This window comes from Parus major, chromosome 2 (genome assembly GCF_001522545.3).
Source record: "Parus major isolate Abel chromosome 2, Parus_major1.1, whole genome shotgun sequence".
In the NCBI taxonomy this organism is placed as follows: domain Eukaryota; kingdom Metazoa; phylum Chordata; class Aves; order Passeriformes; family Paridae; genus Parus; species Parus major.
In genome coordinates this window covers 96,982,539-97,004,256 of record NC_031769.1, presented here as the reverse complement: position 1 = coordinate 97,004,256, position 21,718 = coordinate 96,982,539, and the positions used below count along the sequence as shown (strand labels likewise).

The 21,718-nt window shown below is 35.6% G+C and overlaps 1 protein-coding gene across 1 annotated transcript in view; it reads right to left on the bottom strand.

The window, feature by feature from the left end:
* Positions 1–20,425, bottom strand: part of CDH19 (cadherin 19) — a 118,690-nt gene extending 98,265 nt beyond the window's left edge. Inside the window, exon 1 of the mRNA XM_015619669.1 lies at positions 20,341–20,425. The gene's annotated coding sequence lies outside the window, so the exon portion shown is untranslated. The remainder of the gene's footprint in view (positions 1–20,340) is intronic.
* Positions 20,426–21,718: the final 1,293 nt, after the last annotated feature.

Sequence of the window (21,718 nt, the reverse complement as noted above, 5' to 3'; positions counted from 1 at the left end):
AAAAGGCAAAAGCTCTGCTAATTTGTTTTGTGGACTGAGGAACACTTTGTAAAGTCACAGAATCACACTTGAAGTACATCTTAGAGGGAAGAAGATTCCAAGGAAAGTGAAAAAGGAGAGATATATGTAGGTGTTATTTGTGACCATATTATGCATATGGTGAAAAAAAAAATTAAATGTTTTAATTGTATTTACAATCAGAATATAAATGTTATTAGAGCGCATATTATCTGTAGTTTTGTTCAAGTTAAACTAAATTTTCAGGTGTGAATGGTACAAACTCAACACAAAGAAAACAAAATATCACGGATATTACTGAGCACCCTTGCTTGAACACTGCAGAATTTCTGTGAGAGCTTCTGTTGGCTTTGAATCCCATAAGTCATGAGTTTTCTGGTGCTGTTTATGGACAATCTCTACTTCTGCCTGAGGAACATAAGATATGAGCTTCCCCTAGTACTCAGATAACCCTTTGGCACCAATGTGCCCAGAATGACTAGGTCTTGGAAATGAGGTTTGCTTTCCCCAGACACCTCCAGCAGCTCTGGCTGAAGATGAAATTCTTCCTTTACAATAAATGTTTTTAAGAATTTCTAACAGATGTGAGTATTAAACATATGGTCATTTTGCTCATACCTGAAATCAAATTGCTATCAGACTATGTGCCAGACTATATTAGAAGATCCAGACAAAACCAGTAAACAAAAAAACACTCTTCCCTAACTTAATGGTCTCATTGTTCTGAAGTGTTCTGGGACACTACTGAGAGCATACTCTTATCTATTCTCTGTATTTCTTGAATTGTCTAAAATTAAATGTCTTCTGTACTTCATAGAATCATACAATCACACAATGTTAAGGGTTTGAAATGAACCTTAAAGATCATGTAGTCTTAACCACTTGCCATGGGCAGGCCACCAGGTTGCTCAAGGCCTTCTCCAGCTTGGCTTTGAATCAGATAATCATTCTATCTTTTCTCTGCCTTAAGAGGATAATTTCCTAAATGCAAGAAATCAATAATTTTAATTTATTTCCAAAGCATTCTTTATGAATTTGTAGATTTGACCCATTTTTTGTCTCATTTCCTCAGTAATGTGCTTCTGCCATTCTGTGTCCTACAAGTTTTCACTGATCAAGTTCTAGTCTCACAAAAGTTATATTCCCTCTGAGACAGATAGTGTAATAATCCCTTTGAGAGCACTGACTCCCAAGGGCATCACTGCTGCATGATGAGAACACAGGCCTGATGGTCTCTTTGTTCCTAGTCTCAGAAAGATTTGTTTCAGCTTTTTTTTGCCAACAGGAACTTCCACACTTTTTGAAACATTCAGTGGTATGGCAGGAAAACCATAAATGAATGGAACTTCACAGTCTGTATCTGATCTAATACACTGTGCTGGCATATTGGTTTTATTTGCTTTGCAGGGGAAGCTGAGGGTGATCTGAAGTTTTTATTGCTGGCTGATTTGTTCTCTTAGATGTTCAGGTCTCATGGAATTCAATGTCTCAAAATATGGCATGGGGGGCATATTTCTAGCTCATTTCTAGCCATCCAAAGCACAAACTATGCAGTCAGATATTATTGTTTTGTTTGTTTTAAAGGAGTTTCAATTTATTAATGCTTATAACAAAATCCAGTAGCCAGAGGAGGAAAGTTCATGATAGAAATCAGTATTAGTTTTCATGCTTATAATAATTAAACACTGAAATCCCTTCATCAATATGCTGTTGAGCTTTGCCTCTGCAAGTTTGTAGCATTAGACTAAGAATCATTCTCAAATAAATTTTATAGCTCCACCAGATGTTATGTATGCTCCTATACTGAAATACAATGTAAAAATGTAAAGCCTTAAGATAGATACAAGAATTATGGGATAAAATCTGTCACCTGGAAAGGTTAAATTAGGTGACAAAAAAGTCTAATACTGTGGCTGGAAATCGATTAAAGAATAAGGATGACTTGACATCTCTTTTCAACTAGTCAGTCATACCTTTGAAGAGAACTGTAAAAGGGACTGCAGAAGATGCACTCCAAACCAGAAAAATAATTCTTTTTTTGGAGTCAGTCTGAGCTTCTATTGAGATTGACCTTAGAAAAAATTTTCAGCAAGAGTGAATAACTGCAATGCTAAGATAACATTACTAAAAATGTGGTATCAATGAGAAGGAACATTTTAAATTCATCCAGCTTTCTTCTCCCTGTTGATTTTAAATAGCAAGATTTTGAGTTTTATACATTTATTTTAGTCCTCCCTGACTTCCATAAGTATCATAACATATCAGTTTTTAAGTTCCTGAAGACATATTTCATCTTACTTCATCTCTCAGGAAAACACCAATGCCAAAATCTTCTTTGTGTTTATGTGTGTGCATGTGTTCATTTGTGCCTAACAGAGGTTTCATGCAACACTAATTTTAAAGGAAATTCCTTTCTAAAGTAGAAGTTGTGTGTAAAAGAAAAAAAAAACATAACATTTAAAAGGACAATCAAAATTTTCCTTAGTTCTACCATTGTCCTTTTTGTCTATCAGGTTTGTTTTTTTTTTTCCACATGGAGGGTGGAAGACCTCAAAAAGATTCCATGTAACCACTTAGGTGCAGCAGACCTTTGGGGACTCAGACATCCCTAAACTTGAGGAAAGCTATTGCTAAAGTGAACATTGTCCTTCAGGAGAGTAAAATAAAAAACATCTGGAAAATAGAATTGAATCACAGAATCATAGATTTGTTCTGGTAAGAAGAGACTTTAAGGCCACTGAGTTCAAACATTAATCTAACACTGCCAAGTCCACCATTAAACCACGTCCCCAAACGCCACTTCTACATGTATTTTAAATGCCTATGAGGATTAATAGGCACTGATTGATACATCAATCCAGTCTGTTAAAATCCCTCTGCAGAGCCTTCCTACTCTCCATCTCAGCTCTATCAAGGAGGTCAGCACTCCCACCCAGTTTGGTGCAATCTGCAAACTGACTGAGGATGCACTCAGTCCCTTCATCCAGATTATAGATACAAGATGTTACAGAGGACTAGCTTCAACACCGAGTCCAGGGGAAGCCCACTGGTGATCAGCCACCAGTTGAATCTAACTCCATTCACCACCATGCTCTGGGCCTAGCCAGACAGACAGTTATTTTACTTAGTAAAATTTTTTTATCCATGCTGTTTAGAAAGTGGAACGTGTTGGTTGGAAATCCAATCCTTGATAGTTATCTATCATTCAGCTCCTGATGCTTCAATTCAAAATCTAAACTCATCAGCTCAAATAATGACAAAAAGTATATTAGAACAATACTGTATGCTCATGTACTTAAAGCAAAATACAAGATATCCCAATGCTGATGTAGTACTATTATCAAGATTAAACAAGTATAAGGGAAAAACAAGAGAGTAGCAGATGCAGTTATAACAATGCCAAAGGAGAATGCAAAATTTGTTTCCTATACTACTAATTTAATTTGTATTCAGGATTTAGAATTTACTGATGAATTTTTTTGTTGCATCATCCATCATAGTCTGGCAGTAGAGAAAAAGAAGATAGAAAAATTAAAAACCTGCTTGTTACTGTAAACTAAAGAGCATGAACAACATCCATCAAAGACAGACAGATAGAAGATAAAACTGATTGCCAAAGCCAAGTGATCTATGCTGATTTTCTTTTAAACATTTATTAAAATACTTTAAATGCAGATCCACTTTCCTTTGGTAAGCATTTATTGTTATTTATTTTGCCATGGACTGGAAACTGTGAACAGTGATAAATTAGTTGCAAAGGTCTGTAATTTTACACTTGCTTTTAAAAATACATTTACATCTACTACTGAAGTGCTATTTTTTGTCTCTGATTAGCAGGGATGCATTCTATGTCAGCTGTTAAGTAAGATGCTCTTTCCTTTATTTTTCTGAGAGAGTCACAGAACAAGGCATAGGCCAATAGTGGAGAACAGATACTGCACAAGGGACCTGCTACAAAATTAGCTGCTGCCAGCCAACATGTTTTCATTGATTAAGTAGGCTTTAGATTAAGCTAGAGATCAACTTCTTTGTACTCTCAAACCATAAATATTTGAGCTTTTACTTATACAGAAATACACACTTCCTTTTTCTTAAGAGGTGTTCTGAATGCCAGTCTATTTCCAAACTGGTGTTAATGTAATTGTACCCTCAGATTGCGCAGTATCATATACGTCATATATGATAAGTCATATATGAGAATGATTTGCCTTTTAGACAAAATTGCAAGGTATAACATTCCTAATTGCAGTGCTACTGAGCCTTAGACATCAAGTGCAAGGATTGTGTAAGGGTGTAAGAACTGCTCTGACACATAACACACAATTGTTTCCTTTGTTTTCTCCTAACAAAGGAAAACCAAATGTTCACAGAACAAAATTCAAAGGGTCATACTGAGAGGCAGCTCAAGTAGCTCTACCCAGAAATTGCACCAACAAGCTGAGGGTAGCTCAAGAAGAGGAGCTCTTTTGACTACAGACAAAAGAAGAGAGAAATGTGTTTGTGTAACTATGCAATTAAATATGAAAAACAATTAGGAGGTTTGAGAAGGGTGAATCGAAGTCAAATAAACTGTCATGATATGAGCCCATGCTCATGTTAATGAAAATCAGAGGGACTATGTGAAAACAAAAATGAAGACGCTTGACAGGAAATTCTATTCATTGTAATCTAGAACAACATAATGCACCTAGCAGGAAGGACAGCAAATCCATACAAATTAATAGATTTAGAATTTGTTTTAATCTAAGAGAAATAAGATCTATGTCTCAACATGGACAACATGTCGAACTTTGTTTCTCAATGCAAATAAGTACTCAGTAAAGCCAAAAATTTTTATTTAATTATGACAGGGTAGAGAATAATATGAGAAACTGTGTTGGTTTGAGCTGACACTATTGAGCTGACACTCATTTTTAGGGCAGGACTGATTAGTCCTACAGTACTACAGTACTACATATAGTACAACTGGCAGTACTGTCTCATCCAAGTTCTGTGCCAGCAAAGCCCCATTAAATCCTGTGCTACCACAGAGTACAGATAGACAGTCGGGTGCATCACTTTTTGTTTGTTACAGAAGAGTTCATCTCTCAGCATAAACATGTTGGTTGCTGTCATAATATTCTCTGTATGAGACTCCTACCTCTGCAGCTATTTGCTCCCAAAAATAATCTCTTCAGCTTCTTCATAGACTACACAACATGTGCTCTTGGAGAAACTTCAAGATCCCTGTTTCTGCACTGGGTCCTCAGAGCTATGCCAGGATAAATACTCATGTGTTAACTCCATTTAGCTTTGGGCATCTGATTTAGAAGTCGACTGGCTCTTAGATTCTTTGCTGAATGTTGAATAATTCTTAAAAACATTTGTTAACACATTTTAAGACAAAATTAAATTTTCAGTCTTTTAAGGTAGGTTTAAAAACCATAAGTTAGGTTTTTATATGGCAATACCACATCACATTTACCTGTTATCCCTTCCAAACGATCATATCCCAGTGGTGCAGTTTTGTAGAAACCTGAGATGACTTAAGAGCTTTCTACCTTCAAATGGGAAAGAACAATATTCCACTCCTCTACCTCCGTTGCTTCAACATTTCTCACTGTACAACCCTTCCCAACCTTGAGCCACCAAAACATTGCCTGTGCAGTAAATCAATTCAATAACCTAAATCTGGCTGAAAAAAACCCCAGCAAGAAATCGCAAAACACATATCCTCCCCCCAGAGAAAACAAGAGCATATTTTTGTATTGTTATGACAAGTAGAATACATTTATCAACCTGCTGCCTTTACAGACTCTCATGTGCATTTGCCTTCAAGAGCAAATGTGTCAGAGTGGACACAAGAGAAGCAAGATTACTACACAGAGATGAGTGCAAGTATGAAGAAGGGAAGAAGGAGCTGAAGAAGAGTGAGGACTGATTGGATCAGGAAGAAGAGAGAGATACCATAACCCCTTGAAGCAGCAATGTTGTGTCATTGAGCTACATCCTAAGAAGGGATTAAATCTTATTTTATGTCATATGTATTTTCTCCCACTTTCAATGTGCAGTAATTTTGATTAAATTACCACATAAGTAACACATCATAATTGCTATGTAAATTCCCATTTAAGGTTCTTATCTAACAATAAAAGGAAGTCTGAATAGTGCTTATGCTTAGTCACTAATTCAGAACAGAAATTAGATATAAATAAATCCACTGCCTCCTGGAATGGATGGCATTTACTGATTTTCTTGAAAATGGAACTTTATTTTATTTGTGCTGCTGGGGTTAGAGAACTACACTGCAGTGAAAGATTCCTAACCCATCAAAACTGACACAGAGAGGAGTCTGTATCCAACATATTCATATACTAATAAAAGAAATATCCTACTTTTTTGTTTCTGCCTAAACATGCTTTCATTCTCTATGTAAGATTTATTTTGTTTGTTTCCATTGGGAATCAAAAATATAAACAGTAAAAATTTCCAAGTGCCTCTTTTTCTGCTGAAGTGTAAACTCGAGGTTTAGCTTTCATTTAGATCTTAACTTCATTCATATTCAAAGCAGGAGACTTCTACCTAGAGCTAATAAGCACCTTAAGTTTGAGTTAGCCTGACAGTGTGTTATTCTGGGTTCAAAATCAAGAGCTCAGTTGTTATGTGCCAACACTATGAACACTGAGCAGTGACTTTGCAAAGGAATTTGCCTGAGTGTTGAAAACGTGAGTTATTATCAGAGTGGAAAAAAACCAAGAGCTCTGATAAAGAACTGACCTCAGGATCACCCTCATCTCTTATCAGAGCCTCAGCAGGGCATTGCAATTGTCTAAAACCAGTGGAGAACTTCACCAAAATGCCTTAGTACAGAATTAAGTCTATCCCTGAATGACTTTAATTCTCACTCTCTTTGATGAAGTTCCCAAAGAATTCCTGAAAAAAATTTCCTAATGATCACTTGTCTCCCATGAAAAGATCTGCTACAGGTACTGCAGTGATTTTTACAGATATTATGTAAGAGATACTGAACTTTGAAGACGTAACTATCTCTTGATTTGAGTTAAATTGGCATCAATGAACTACAACATTCCCATATTGGAGACAAGTGGAATTTTCAGTCAGGCAAAACTAATTTTTTGTAAAAAATTGAAAAAGCATTTCAAAAGACTAGGCAATGAGTTCTTATACTGCATACAACTAGTAAACTCCTGTGTATTCTCTTCATTGAGAGATGAAAAGCTGTGTATGATGGAAAAGAGATATCAACCAGTTCAATGTTTGTGGTGGTTTTTTTCTGTCTTGATTATGTAGTTAAAAAGGTAGATCTATGGGAATATAGCTAAGAAAATATGTCCTCCTTTAAAACATTATGCATATTTAGTCAAAGCATTAAATGTATATTAAATGTACATTAAATGTATCTATAAATAGATAACATTCTTCAAAATTGAAGAGTTGAATCAAAGGCTTTTCAGTTTGTGAAAGAAACATATAGCTATTGGTGACAAATTTTAAATCTGAAGAACATTTTGTAGCATTAAGGATCTAGGAGTAAATAGAAAATTAGAGCAGGGCTTCTATTTAAAAAATAAAGCCATGGAACAAGGTTCAAGGTTCAAGAATAGAGTATAAATGAGTTCAAGAGATTCCTAGGGTATAATTGTTTCTCAACAAGGGAGAAATTGATGGATATGATGAAAAGGTGAGAAGTTGAATTGTGGGAATAAGATAAACCTAGGGGAAAAAAATACACATGCTGAGTTGCTTGGGCACTTTGTAGTTCAAAAGTGTTTCATGTTCACTAACCTCTGATAGAATTCTTTATCAGTTTGATTTGATTGTACTTCAGGGTGCACTGTGGCAGACTTTTGCCAGAGCTGCCCATTGCTTCAACAAGAGCTGTTAGCTAGAAAGTGCAATTCTGTCTTTAATTATTTCTCTTGAAATATGAAACCCTATTGTATGTATTGTGTATTATTTTAAAATAAGATTCAAGCCTTTGAGAAAGCCACATGTGGCCAAGTTTTCTGAGGCAGTCATAGGTTTTTGTATGCTATTTTAGGGAATGTGTTCTCTTTTTCTCTTTTACAGGAAGATAAATGCGACTTGGTTGACATTTAGTCAGTCAGGCTGCAAAGAATTTTGCAATTGTTATATGTTTGTTTAAGTTGTATCATCACCCTGGCAAATACTGTTGCACTGTCCATTTTCACCATCTGAGTTGTTGTGACAGTTACTGTTTGAAGACAAACTTGGAGGTTTGCCCAAAGATTTGGCAACCTGGACTGATAATAACACAAGAAAAATTGGAGACAGCCCTTTCTTGCTGCCCATCAAGAATAGGTGATGGTGGAAGTGGAAACATGATAGGTTCTTTCTCTTCTCACTTGCTTCACTTTTTGAAAGACAAGTATGTTTCATCTGACTTCTTTCAGTAGGCTCCAGTGCTTTAACCAGGTAATCTTTACCATGACAGGAGTCAAGGGAAGCTCAAAACACATATACTAAATGACAAAGTTAGTAGTCTTTATATAAAATGCTGAAAAGCACAGGATTGCTTTTGATTTTTGAAATATTCTTGTTTCTTAAGGTTATTTTCATGTTTTTTCATCTGGAACAGCATCAGACCCATAAAAATGTCACTTGCCTCTAATTATATAGACTGTATTGTCTGATTTCAATTGACATGTATTCTGTGAGGGTATTCACAGATGCTTAAACTCAGAGACTTCTTGTTCTTTTCAATTACAGAATTAAGAGAGGCCACAGCTAAAATCAGGAGAGAAATTTGGCAACGGATAAAAGGGAACATTGTTTGCCTCTATCTCTACTCTTTCACTTGATTTCTGCTGCTTTATCTATATTCCAGCCCATACTCAGTCATTATGTTACATGAAAAAAAAAATAATATCTGAGTCTGGGAAAGTCAAAGCTTGTTTATTGTTTGTTGCTTTGCCTAATGTTTGAACACAAGGACCCCAAGATTTCTTAATCATCCCACCCTTCTGAATCTATTCAGTCTGGTTATCATATGAACTTGCTTTCCTGAAAAGAACTTTTTTTAGGTATTTTGTGAGCTCTCACTTGAAACAGAGAAGAAAACGTTTCTCTCAGACTGGATTTGTATTCACCCCATACTGAGCACTGTGGCTGTGATCCAGCAAAGCATTTAAGGTTAGTTTATCTTTAAGCATAATCCCATTGAAGTTAGTGGCATGATCCATGTACTTAAATTTAAACACATAGTTGAGTGCTTTGCTGGATCACAGCCAGAGTACTCAGTACCTTACAGGATTGAACACTCTCTTTTCTTTGACACTGGCCTAAGGCAAGATATACAGACACAAGTGAATATATGTTCCTTATAGTATAGAGGTTAAATACAGTATTATTCACAGATTCTTTCATATTCCATTCAATGTAAGAAATTCTCCAGTTTCTTAAAACTCTTGCCAGTTGTACTGAAAGTGAAAACATTACAATTCCAAAAGAGTCTAACCTAGACTGTAACTTTCCTTTCTCTTTTTTTTTGATCATGCTGAATTTTATAGCTCAGGAGATTCAGGTCAAGTTGGTGTTCTGAATGAGTGTAATTTGTTAACACACGTTTAAATCCCTGCAATGTTCTGCTGACAAAGGCTAACTTAATACGCAACAGATACAACACCTCTCTGGTGGTGGTATGTGTTTTAAATGAAAGTGCTTTTTACAGCTTGGACTAACTTGAGCCATTTGGGGCTGATTGAATGTCAAGTGCTGCAGGCATCTGAAGTTAAATGTTTCTATACAAGTTTGTTTAAGGCTGGTTTGGATAGTAAGACCTACTGTTTCTGTTGAAATGTGGGGATATCTTGAACATTTTTACATAATAAAATATACAATCCACTATAGAAACAATTTTTCCATGAGATTAAGCCATGCATGTAAATAAAATTATATTGTTACTGACAATAATTTTTTTTAATTGGCTGCATCTCAGCATATTTAAAGGTGATCTCAAATACAACTGGTTTGAATAAGTTTGGAGGCAAACATGGTTTCACTTGAAAGGTGTTTTTCCTCTCCTCCTTCTTTATTTTCATATTTTCCCATTCTTAAGCACCCTTTTACAATTCAAAGTCCATATTCCTTATCTGAGCATTGGCCAATCAGACTTTGTATCTGTACAGACTAATGATACATTCCAAGTATTATTCTCTTGATTATAAAGCCTGGTTTGATGGGATACAATCACTTTTCTGTTCTCAATGACCCACTGAATGATGACATTACTCAAAATTCCATTTAGATGATGCAAATGACCTAATCAACTTGTCTTCTGCTATGGCAGTAACTGAACTCAAATGTCAAAGAAAACTTAGTAAACAAAATCTTCCTTTTATGTAACTGAAATTATGCTATGGGAAACTTATGGATATTAGTTATGGAAATGGTTTAGTTTCTTTCAGTTGCATGGCATAGCTGTACACATCCATACTCTAATACACTCAGGATTTCGCATTCTAAAGAAAGAAAGAAAAAATGCAGAGCAAATAAGTAAAATTACATTATATGGAATCTGAAACATGGTTATTTTGTTTCACTTTCCATAATAAACTATAAACTATGTTTTAGTTCAAATTTTGCACCAAGTTTTCAATGAAGCAAATATTTCTCTTCTGCATTTAAAAGTATGGATCATAGTTGCTCTGTTCCCTTTTTCTACCACTAAAAAAGCCCTGAGTCTATGCAATGTAAGCTATAAAATATCTTCAGTATTTAAAAACATTTAAATTATTAATATTTGTTAATATTAATTATAGTATATAAATAACATATAATATACTATATATTATAGAAATATATTAAAATATAATATATAAACATATAAGACATAAATATATAAATAAACATATTTCTATTTTATAGAAACATAAAATATATCTAAAATACATAATATATAAAATAATATACTCACAGCTCAAGGTTATTTGTATCAAATACTCTGATATGGGTCACACAGATACATCAAAATTAAACTGTATATCTTGGTAGAAGTCTAGTTTCAACAAAACTGAGATTTCCGGGAAACAGCTACTTGTTTTTTCTTTGGAGGCTTACCTAGCTTAGTTTGCTGTTTTAGCAGCTTTATCCAATGTTCAATGTATCAAGTGAAAATTAGATTAATAATATTCACATGACTTGCTCTCATGTCTTGGTTGCAACACATGGTTCCACAAAATTGTCACCTACAAAATGGGTATAGTCTTCTAGATTGCCTCAGACACACACAGGAGCTTTTCCAAAAGCACGTGTTTGAAACTCCAGTCCAGACTTCCTTTGCACATTAATTTGGCAACATAGTGCCAAAAATCTTGATAGGTAATATTAAAATGCTGCCAACTAGTTTTCCAACTAGAAACTTCTTCCAACATTTCACTTCTTTCTCAGCATCATACTTAGTTAACTGTAAAATGATATTTGATTGTTTTGAGGGAGTTATTATTACAGTCTTTCTGCAAGAGTGAAAATTGAAAGCAGCTATCAATGATAACAGTGGTTCATTACAAGTGATCCCACCTTCCAGATTGTCTGTTCTTTTGATTTTAGGCAGATTTACATCTGCCAGAGGACATAATGATCTTTCTGTAATAGGATTATGTTTGTGAAGTATTACATGTCTTTCTTTAAACTGAAGATCAAGACTGAAGTTTGATGGTCTGCAATAAAAATCATACTCTACATTCCTTGAGAAAAATCAAGAGTACTTGATCAATTAAAGCATGGAGTGACAGATAACTTTCTTCTTATTTTCTGGATACTAAGCATACATACATCAGCATCTGTAAGAAATGTTATTGTAGTGGTTTAGGTTTCCTGATATGAGTTTCCCAGACAATGCACCAAATAATGTGGTGGGTTTGGTGCTGGCTAAAATCACCAGGGCACTTACTTCTTGTTGTGAGATATGGATTAGGAGGAGGGCAAAACAGGCTCAGAACTTAAAAGGTATGAAAAAAACTTTATTAACAGAACTAAAAGATAAAAAGAATCAGAATAAAACCTGCAGAATACCTTTTCTCCCTCCACCAGAGTTCTTTTCTTTCCCAACTAACAACGTAGAGATAAAACCTGGGATTTTAGATCAATTATCAACTCTACAATTGTCTTTCATCAGTTCTTGTAAAGATATTGTAGAAAGGAGTTTTCTCTTGCCATGCCATGGAGACTTCTCAAGAAACAGTTCTCTTATGGCCTTTCATTTCCATGTATAGCAGCTGCTGCGAAAAAGATTTGCTATTGTGAAGATCCTCCCATTTTTTCACAACCTTCACACAGAGGTCACAGGCCATGACAATTTATGGGGTATAATTTTAATTTTACAATTTTTATTTATAATTTTAAGGATGAGCTGTTCAAAGGGTCTCTTCATCTATCTCTGCAATCATCTTTATCTCTGGGAACAGAGGCCTTCTTCACTCCCTGAGGGCAAAGGGTCTTCATCACTCTCATCTCTCTCTTTGTTCAAACTTCTCATGGGATCACAGTCTCTCCAGCATCTATTTTGCTTCATCATGGATACCTTTGCTCACATCTACAGTTTGAACACTCCATCCCCCTATACTTTCTCATGAATTAAAGGGGATATTTTACTGTATTATAGTCCATGGCCTTACCAAAAGAACTTTCAGCCTCAATACTAGGGCATCTCCTCATTCTCCTTCAATCTGAAGGAGAATTCATTCAACACTGACTTTGCTGTCTTCATGTTGTCTTTCTACGTGCCATCACTCCATTCTTTCCCTTGAGAGTGGATTAAGGTCTGCAGGTCTCATCTGTGCAGTGAAAGGGTCAACATCTTGTCCAGGCCTGCAGGTGGGTCATGGGCCGTGTCTGAAGCAGTCATGGTGATGGACCCTAGGCCATGCTGGGCCCCTCCCTCTGCCCAGCAGCCGCTGATGGGGGGCTGGCCCTGCCCGGAGCCCTTCCTGGGGCCGGCACACCCTGTCTTGGGGCAGGGCTCGGTGTTCACAAGATGTGAGCAGCTGTGAACTGGCCCAGCTTCAGGCGGGGCCCTGCGGCCTCCCATTCCTCTCCTGCCACGGCTGGGGTCCGGCCCAGCCCTCCAGGCCGCGCAGGTCGCGGTGAAGCAGGGCCAGGCCCACCAGAGCTCAGCTACTTTTCAGGGCTGGAGGCAAAAGAGAGACATCCCGAGCTTCCCTGGTTTTAAAATGTGGAATCCACAGAGGCGAACCCAAATCCTTCCAGGTTTAATAGGATGTAAATTCTCAGAGCTAGCCAGCTATTGGTTTTTTCCAGACACAGAGGAAGCTCTTAGCAGTGTCTCTCAAGAAAATAATTTCCGTGGGTGTATTTTTTCCTCCTTACTAAATATCAATTAATGCAAAACCAGCACAGTTGCAGATTTCTGATGAAAACATTCATCATTAGTCTGTGGCTCAGTGATGCAGTTCTCTCTTCGTACCAGTGAAAACAAGGTTATTTTATGTAACCAGCGTCTGCCAACAGAGACATTCTTATAGACATTACATTATCAACTACACCAAAATGTATGAATCTAACATGGACATAGTAATTTCAAATTTGGATTTTTTGAACCACTTCAATGAACTACTTAGGGACTAGTGTAAGGTCTGATTTCTAAGTACACCACCGTTTGGGATTTTCTTCAAGAATTAAGATCACAACAATTAGAGGGATAAATATTGAATACAGGTAACCCACAAAAAATTTAAAGTAGAACTATGTTGACTTTGACTGTTTTACATCTTAGTTGTGATATTTGAACTCTGTTTTTCATACAGTTATAAAAATCAAATAATAGATACTAAATGGTGCATAGACAGATGCATTATTTTGGTCTAATATCTATCTCCAAAAAAGGTATATGAAACATTTTTTACGCTGTTTATATTAATCCATAATTTTAGAAGTTGTATACAAACTTAAGCACTGTATTTGATCTGACACTTTGATCTGACATATCTTCCATTTACAGTTATCTATCCAATTTATTAACTTTGGGTCAGCAGCCCAAATTCAAGGAGCATATTTATTGTTATGAATGCTTATATGCACACACATTTGAAAAATTATTTTTCTTTAGTATAAAAAATTACCCAGAAACTTTATGAAAAATTCAAAGCATGATAAAAACTATTAAATACAATTAACTTAAAGTACATTGTACAATTTAAAGACTTACATCAGCCTCACAATTGTTCATTTCATCTGTGGTCTTCAAACATATTTTTATTATTTACTGCCCCCTTTTTCTCTGAATTTTATTTGAAATAGGAGTAATTAGATTTAAAATCCCAGTGAGTCTACCACAATATTCATGGGAATGACATAATAAATGTCCTGCAAAAACTAAGGCAAGTTATCAACATTGTTTTACTGCATTTTATGTTTTTTGCCATAAAGATTATTGTGTTTTGCACACATAAAGCTCTGTTGACTATCAATCTTACAGGTACCAAATTTTTGCTTCACCTTTTTCTTATTATTATTTGCTTATTGCTTTCAATTGAATATTGTCTGATTCCTTGGTATTACGATTTTTTAAAAAAGTAGTAACATTTTCAAAGTCTTGAGCTCAAAAAGAAAAAATTAGTTAGATTTTATATGCACAGGAAATTATAGTTGGATTTTAAGCAACTTTATATATCATGAGTGTTTGGACTCCATCTGTCACCACTTTTGGTTATTAATTTCATATTTGCAAATTAGAAGGAGGGGACACTGAGTGTATAAAAAACATCTTTTCCTTACTGAAGCAATCAAATATAACTCTCTGTCAGAATATTCTTTTCCCTGGATTTGGTAAGTTAGTGGTGTGTGACAAATTAAATCATGATGAGAAAAATTGTCCATCTGATGTAACAGACCACACAAACCAAGAGCTCCTCTGAAATCCAGAATCTAAGAAAAGTCCCTGTCAGAGTCCGCTTTATTCATTATCAAGATCAGCCTTGGATATTCTAAACCTTGACATCACTTTTTTGTTTAACCTAGGGTTTTGCTTTTGTGTTTTCTGACAAACTTCATTAATTTTATGAAAAAACCGTCAAATCATATGTTGATTATATCTATTTTGCTTGTAGCCTAATAAGAGATGCTCAGATAAGATTGTTAGCTCAAAAATTAAAATCTGAAAGAATTAAACAAGTTGGAAGGAGTAGATGCAACCTTCTTCCCCTTCCAACTTCTTAAGTCCAAATACTGTTTCTGTGTGTGAGTAGGGCTGATAAAATTATAGAATATGATCACATACCCCCACAAATACACATATATATAGATTCAGTTTAAAAAAGCAAACAAAAACTATGTTCTCTAAACATAATTTCATAGAACACAACAAAGTGTTCTATGTATTTCAATAAAGCAGTACGCATCTCAATAAAGGAGATTTTTCAAGAAATTTGGCCTTCTAATTACCTGGGATAAGATGTTTTGTTCTATTACAACAAAACCTTTCATATTTTCTGTGCATTTTTTTTTTTGGTCGGATATCTCACATCCCTTCCATGGGTCTATGAATTTAGAATGAAATTGTGAGGCCTGAATAAGTTACCCACCAGGAAATAGTATATGCAAATTTTCTTTCCAAGAATAAAAACATTTTTAATAGAGAAATATGATTTGACAGTAATCTTCAATTAATGACTGATAGTTAACAGAGTTAAATACTTCAGATTGTTTCAGTTAAGATTTGTTGCCATTGTCTAAAATGTAAATCATCACTTGTTATTTTGTTTAAATTTGGAAAGATATAATCACAGAAAGCCTATAGTTTATGTTTGTTTAAACAGCTTTTCATTTCTATGTTGCAGCACAGAAGCAAGGTTATAGCTGTGGAAGAATGGAAGAGCAATATTGCACTGAAATATTTTGGAGGACTTGAAGAAAAGGCCTGAATAGTTCTGTTTTGCTTTATTTTTCGGTTGGAGTGTTTCTTTTTTTAAAATATGGCTTTCCTTAAGAGGGTTGTCATGAATGTTTTAATCAAAATCTCCAACACAACTTCTCTATGCTCATTGTTATCCTCCTCTGATATGGATGTACTCATGAACTTTTGTAAATTTAGCCAATTATCCTAAAGAAATACCAGACTTCACTTTACTGTCTTCTACTATCAGGAAGTGATCTTCAGTGTCCCGGATAGGCTACTGCACAGCAGAATAGCAGCCACAGCCAAACTTAATGAAAGACAGTCTTATCTTATCTGAGAGTTTTCTTCTTCTCTCATTTCACTTGGTTATCCTCAGTTATACTCAAATAAACATGTTGCACAAGTATAAGATCTGATTTGTAATAAGCCATTGAAATAACTGTAAAACTTTACCTATAAAGTTGGTAAAAATGCATTTAATATTTAAATTATTGTGTATATTTGGCATGCTTCAATATCTCCTTTAGGGCTTCACTGGTGTATTAATTCTAGGTTTTTATATAAGAAAGTCTTAAAAAAAGTGGATTTATAATCAGAAAAAAAGTAAGTAACAACTAGAAAACCAGTGCATACACAAACCTTCACAATGGGCTCAATTTTTCAAGTACACTGAAGGCAAAAGTAGAAGATCTCCAATCTATTCTAATTCTTGGCATGAAGGCTTCTTTTTCGTGGATCATTGATCTGATAGACTGAATAGGCAATGACTTCTATTTCTTTTTGGTGACTTACATCAGTCTATTGTGAGGAAAACATACAAAGCATTCAGATTGTGTGCAGTGGCATCAGATTGAACTCTTCTGCTAATGTCTGCGTTTGTCTTCTCAAGGAAGACTGGGATTATACCAATCCACTGTGTGCACTGCTGCTGGATGAATTGTTCATAAAAGCACTTGTAGAAGCAGTTGTACAATTTTTGTGTACTGCAATATGCTAATATTCTAGGCAAATGAGATTTACAGTGTTGCAACTAAGCCATCCTGTTCTTTAACAAATTGATAAAGGGGAATGTGGGTATTTCTTTGTGCTCCTGCAGAGACACAAGGAATGAATATTTGTGGCTAGTATGTGTCTCATAAACAAGTAAATTGAGTCATCCAATGGAAGACTAAGCACAGTTAGGCAGGTAGCGTGAAGAAAACCACATTTTCAAACTCAGTTTGCTTCCATGGGATGGATAATTCTGGGCTCAGAATACAGAAGACAGCGATTAGACTGTGAAACACAAGTTTCGTTGATTATTCTGTTAGATTTGCAATTTCATAGCACAGTCCATATGAAAATAACCAAACAACTTTTCCCACGCCATGCTGTCTGCATACAAAGATTTCGTCCTTCACATCATCCATAAAACTTTAACTCATTGTTTGATATTCTTTAGGATATCATAACTAATTACTGTGGTGATGTGGACTTCATAAAATCATTGTGGAAGAAAAAGAATTAAATGTACCCCAGACTTAAAAAAATCTGCAAACCTCTAGCTCTGTGGGATGCAATGATAAAAATGTGATTCCATTGTAAGGAAGAGAAAGACCGGACATGGATACTGATTTCTCTTCCTAGCTTCCTTCATGCTCTTTTTCTGAGTAAAAGAGGAGTTTTTACTCCTTTCTCTTACATTTTAAAACATGACCCTTCTTGCAACAGGCCAGGATAGGAGAGGTAATTGGACCCAGCCGTCTATCAGGTCATGACCCAAACCCAAAATGCAAAGTCCATTTGTTTAGTCAGCCTTACTACTTTTGAAGGGAAAGAAGGGAATGTGTAAATACCTGAGTGCCTTCTTGATCTTAGCATGCATTAGAGGAGCAAAAATTATTATAAAACTAGTATGGTATTTGGCATAGAGGCCTATAATTATTGATATAAATGGAACAGAAAAATCATACTTCTATTTGTGGCTTCTCAGGACTGAAAGAAAATTCATTAATCATTCAGTACCATAGTCTGCTGGTATATCACGCCTTCCATTGATCAAATGGATCTATGATTAATCAGGTTAATTGATTTTGTTGCTTAAATCCAGACTACTTTGGCCATGGAATAATTTTAAGCTCTAGAACTAATTCTGAGAGATTGAATAGGGCTAAAAGAATACATTATCTTCTGATGATTAATATTGTTCTTCCAGTGACCAGCCAAATTACTTTCTGACCAGTTTGTAACTATTTAATCTTGTTTTGAACTGAATATAGTGATAATGATTAAGGGAGACATGACACAACTTGTAACATTTTCTGTGTTCATATTAGAAGAGAAATAAAGATTATGAAAATAAATGAGAAAAATTTTGCTTAATTTATTCACTTTTCTATTCCTGGTTGTAAACCACTAAATATATATATATATGTATATTGATTCCCCAAACCTTAAGATTTCTGAATTCAATGAAAGTAAAAATTGAGATAAAAGAAAATAACTTGTTAATCGCCACCATTTTTTTATCTCGTCAGTGAATAATTACTTTTTTAAATTTATATACTTTTTTCCTAAAATGAAATAGATTCCAAAAAGGAAGCTCATTTCAATCAAATAATTACCAATTGTACAAGCAACTCAAACTTTAAAATATTAAAGCATAATACTTTTATAAACCAAAAGTTTTTTTTCCCTTCCTGTGTAAGAAAAAGAAATTTGTGAATACTTATATTTCTTCACTTACTCATATTGCTTTTAAAAATTTTTTTAATTAAAATTTCATTAGAACATTCCTTCATATCTGTCAGCAATTGCCTAAGAAAAAATAATTTTTAAAGAAAACATTTATCATCAACAGAAAATTAAAACAAGCAATTTTTGAAGGCTTTGAAATCTGTATGTTCTCATGGTTGCTGGATCATACTGCTTCAAGTGGTTCTACAATCACCTACACTGGGGTGAGTTTAAAATGTCCTCAGCGACTCTTGAATCAGTGTCAGTGAGTCATATTTTAATACTCAGCCCTGTTTAGTTCTGAACCTAAGAGCTGAGTGGATAAAAGTCTATGATTTCTTTTAAAAACTCTCCTATTATTTCTGGAAGTAGATCAGAGCTTGGTATAACATATTACAAATTCTTTGATTTCTGCTTTCAAATGTCAATGTTTCTGAGAAAATTATGCCTATTCTATTAAATATGTGCCACACCATAGTCACTGTAGACTGTAATTTTTATATTTCCCCATAAATAGAATCTGATACAATGCAGGGCAAAAACTTAAAGTGTTCTTTATCTTCCAGATCTTACACAAGCTACAAGCTTATAGGTCAGGATTTAAAGGTGGTTTCAAAACCAGATATTGAAGAATAGATAGAGCCAAGATTCATAATTGAAAGATAATGACTGAGGCATTCATCTGTGAAGTGTATGCATGTTTTCAATTAGTTGCAAATGTTCTTTACACAGTTTAATGTATGAGACAGGTTAGGCTGGTGTGGTTTAACTCCAGCTTGGAATGAAGCCCCACACAGCTGCTTAACTCACTCCCCCTCCACTGGTGGGATTGGGAAGAGAATCAGAAAGGTGAAAGCTGGAATATTTGTGGTTTGAGTTGAAAGCAGTTTAATAGGGAAGGCAAAAGCCAAATACACAAGCAAAGTAAAACAAGGAATTAATTCACTGGTTTCTATGGGCAGGCAGGTGTTCAGCCACCTCCAGCAGAGTGGGGCCACATTACAGGTAAAGGTGACTTGGAAAGACAAACTCCATCACTCCAGGCCTCACCTCCTTCCTCTTTATTCTCGCACTTTATATACTGAACATGATGTCATATGGTCTGGAATATCCCTTTGGTCGGTCACCTATCCTGGCATCACCTTTGTCTCCTCCCAGCCTCCCACCCACCTCCTACTTCCTTAGTAGTGTGTCATTACAAAAAGCAGAAAGAACTCTGGCTCTGTGCAATCTCTGGTCAGCAATAACAAATGCATCTCTGTATTATCAACCACCCGTTCAGCACAAATCCAAAATACAGACCCATACCAGCCACTGTGAAGAAGATTAACTCTGCTATGGCCAAAATCAGGAAATCTAGAATGTACTGTACAACCTTTCAAACAACAGAGATGTGTTTTAGGACAGCTCAGACACTTTGAAACTAGGAAAAAAAGACATGAAAAATTAAAGCAAAAGGAAGACAATGGGGGAAGAAGAGTAAGGCAAATTGAATCACAGAGCCCCTTTTAAGTATGCACACTGCTTTCTCAGAACAGTGGAACACCTTTTCAAGACCTCCTTTAGAGTCTCTTGATCACATCTATACCTATATAAACCCATCCTAGGCACAAAGAAATAAAGGTTTTGCTGCTGTCATGACCAAGATTCTGTCTTGAAACAGAGCACGCAAACAAGTCCCAAGTTTAAGAGAGAAGGAAGACAGATGTGCAAAGAAAAAATAAATGTTGTACCTGTTCTCTTCATTTAATGAGTTGCCTCTTTCTGTGAAGGAATTCCTCCTAGATACCCTTTTCTCTGCTTGGCTGTGCCTCAGCATTCACTGGTGTTGTACATCATTTATCAGTACCAGCTCTGGGAGATAACCAGCAGCTGTGAGATGCGTAGTATGTTTTGGATGAAAGCTGTCCCTGTTGCCTTTAACAATGCCAATTGTTCTATATCCCCAGTGTTCTGCACTTGTCTTCAGTGGTTAGAAGCAGCATTCCCAGCTGCAGTGGGGAAGGGTTTTGAATAAATATTAGGCAGACAGCAAAAATGCTATATGTTTTGCCTGAATGGTATTTTAAATTCTGAGTAATAGTAAGTTTTAAAATGTGTATGAATGTTAAATTAGGAGCCTACTTTCTTAATTGTCAGAAGATATCTAAGGAAAAACTATTATTGCCCTATGTTTTTTAGTCAATAAAAGAGTCAGGCATTTCTGATTCAAGATGCTGGATTCAGACTTGAGATCCCAGACCCTGGAGGCTCTCACATGCCTGACAGCAATTTCATCCACACTACGCTTTGGTAGAAACAATTTTTTCCTTCAAAAATATCTGAATTTTGCCACAATATGATAGCTCCAATGGTACAAAGCACCCTATCTGCATCATTCAGTTCATCCTTCAGAAGCACTGGACAGGAGGAAACTTTCTGATGCATAGGGAGGTGTGACTCATCTCTTAGCCTGGTGTCCAAGCAAGCTGTTTGTGGCTGCTGTGATAGCAAAAAACCAGCTGAGATCTGTAAGAAAGACACTGTCTCGGGATCACTGTGTTCCCTATTTAGAAGTCACATGGATCCAAATTTAAGAAGATGGAATAATTTCTCAATTTCTATTCTAACTCCCCATTCCCCAGCATGGGGAGTTTCTGGAGGTATGCTCCAGATGGGAAATTTTGGCACACAAGGTCATGGAGATGTTGTGTTCGCCTTTACCTTTTCAGTAATAGCTATGGAGGACCAACATTGTTTGGATCCCATGATTCCTCAAACATACATGATTACATGAATGATTTGGATAATAAGAGTTAGTATTATAATGAAAATTAAGGTAGGATGGTATCACAAAAATTGTGTTGAAGCAACTAATTTAGGGGTTTATACTCGGACTTGTTTTTTAAGCAACTTGTAATTTCTCATTGACACTCTAGAGCTTATTATTAGCTTCAGAGATGAGATGATGGAGACCTGACATACTGGTTGGCTTCACAGTTGCTCAAAGACACTTCCACTGCAGAAGAATCTGTCCAAAACCAGAGCTTTACTCTGTCTGTTAAACTGAAAGATTGAGAGTCGATGAGAAGACAATACCAATGCTTGCAAGTGCAAGGAAATTAGTTCTTT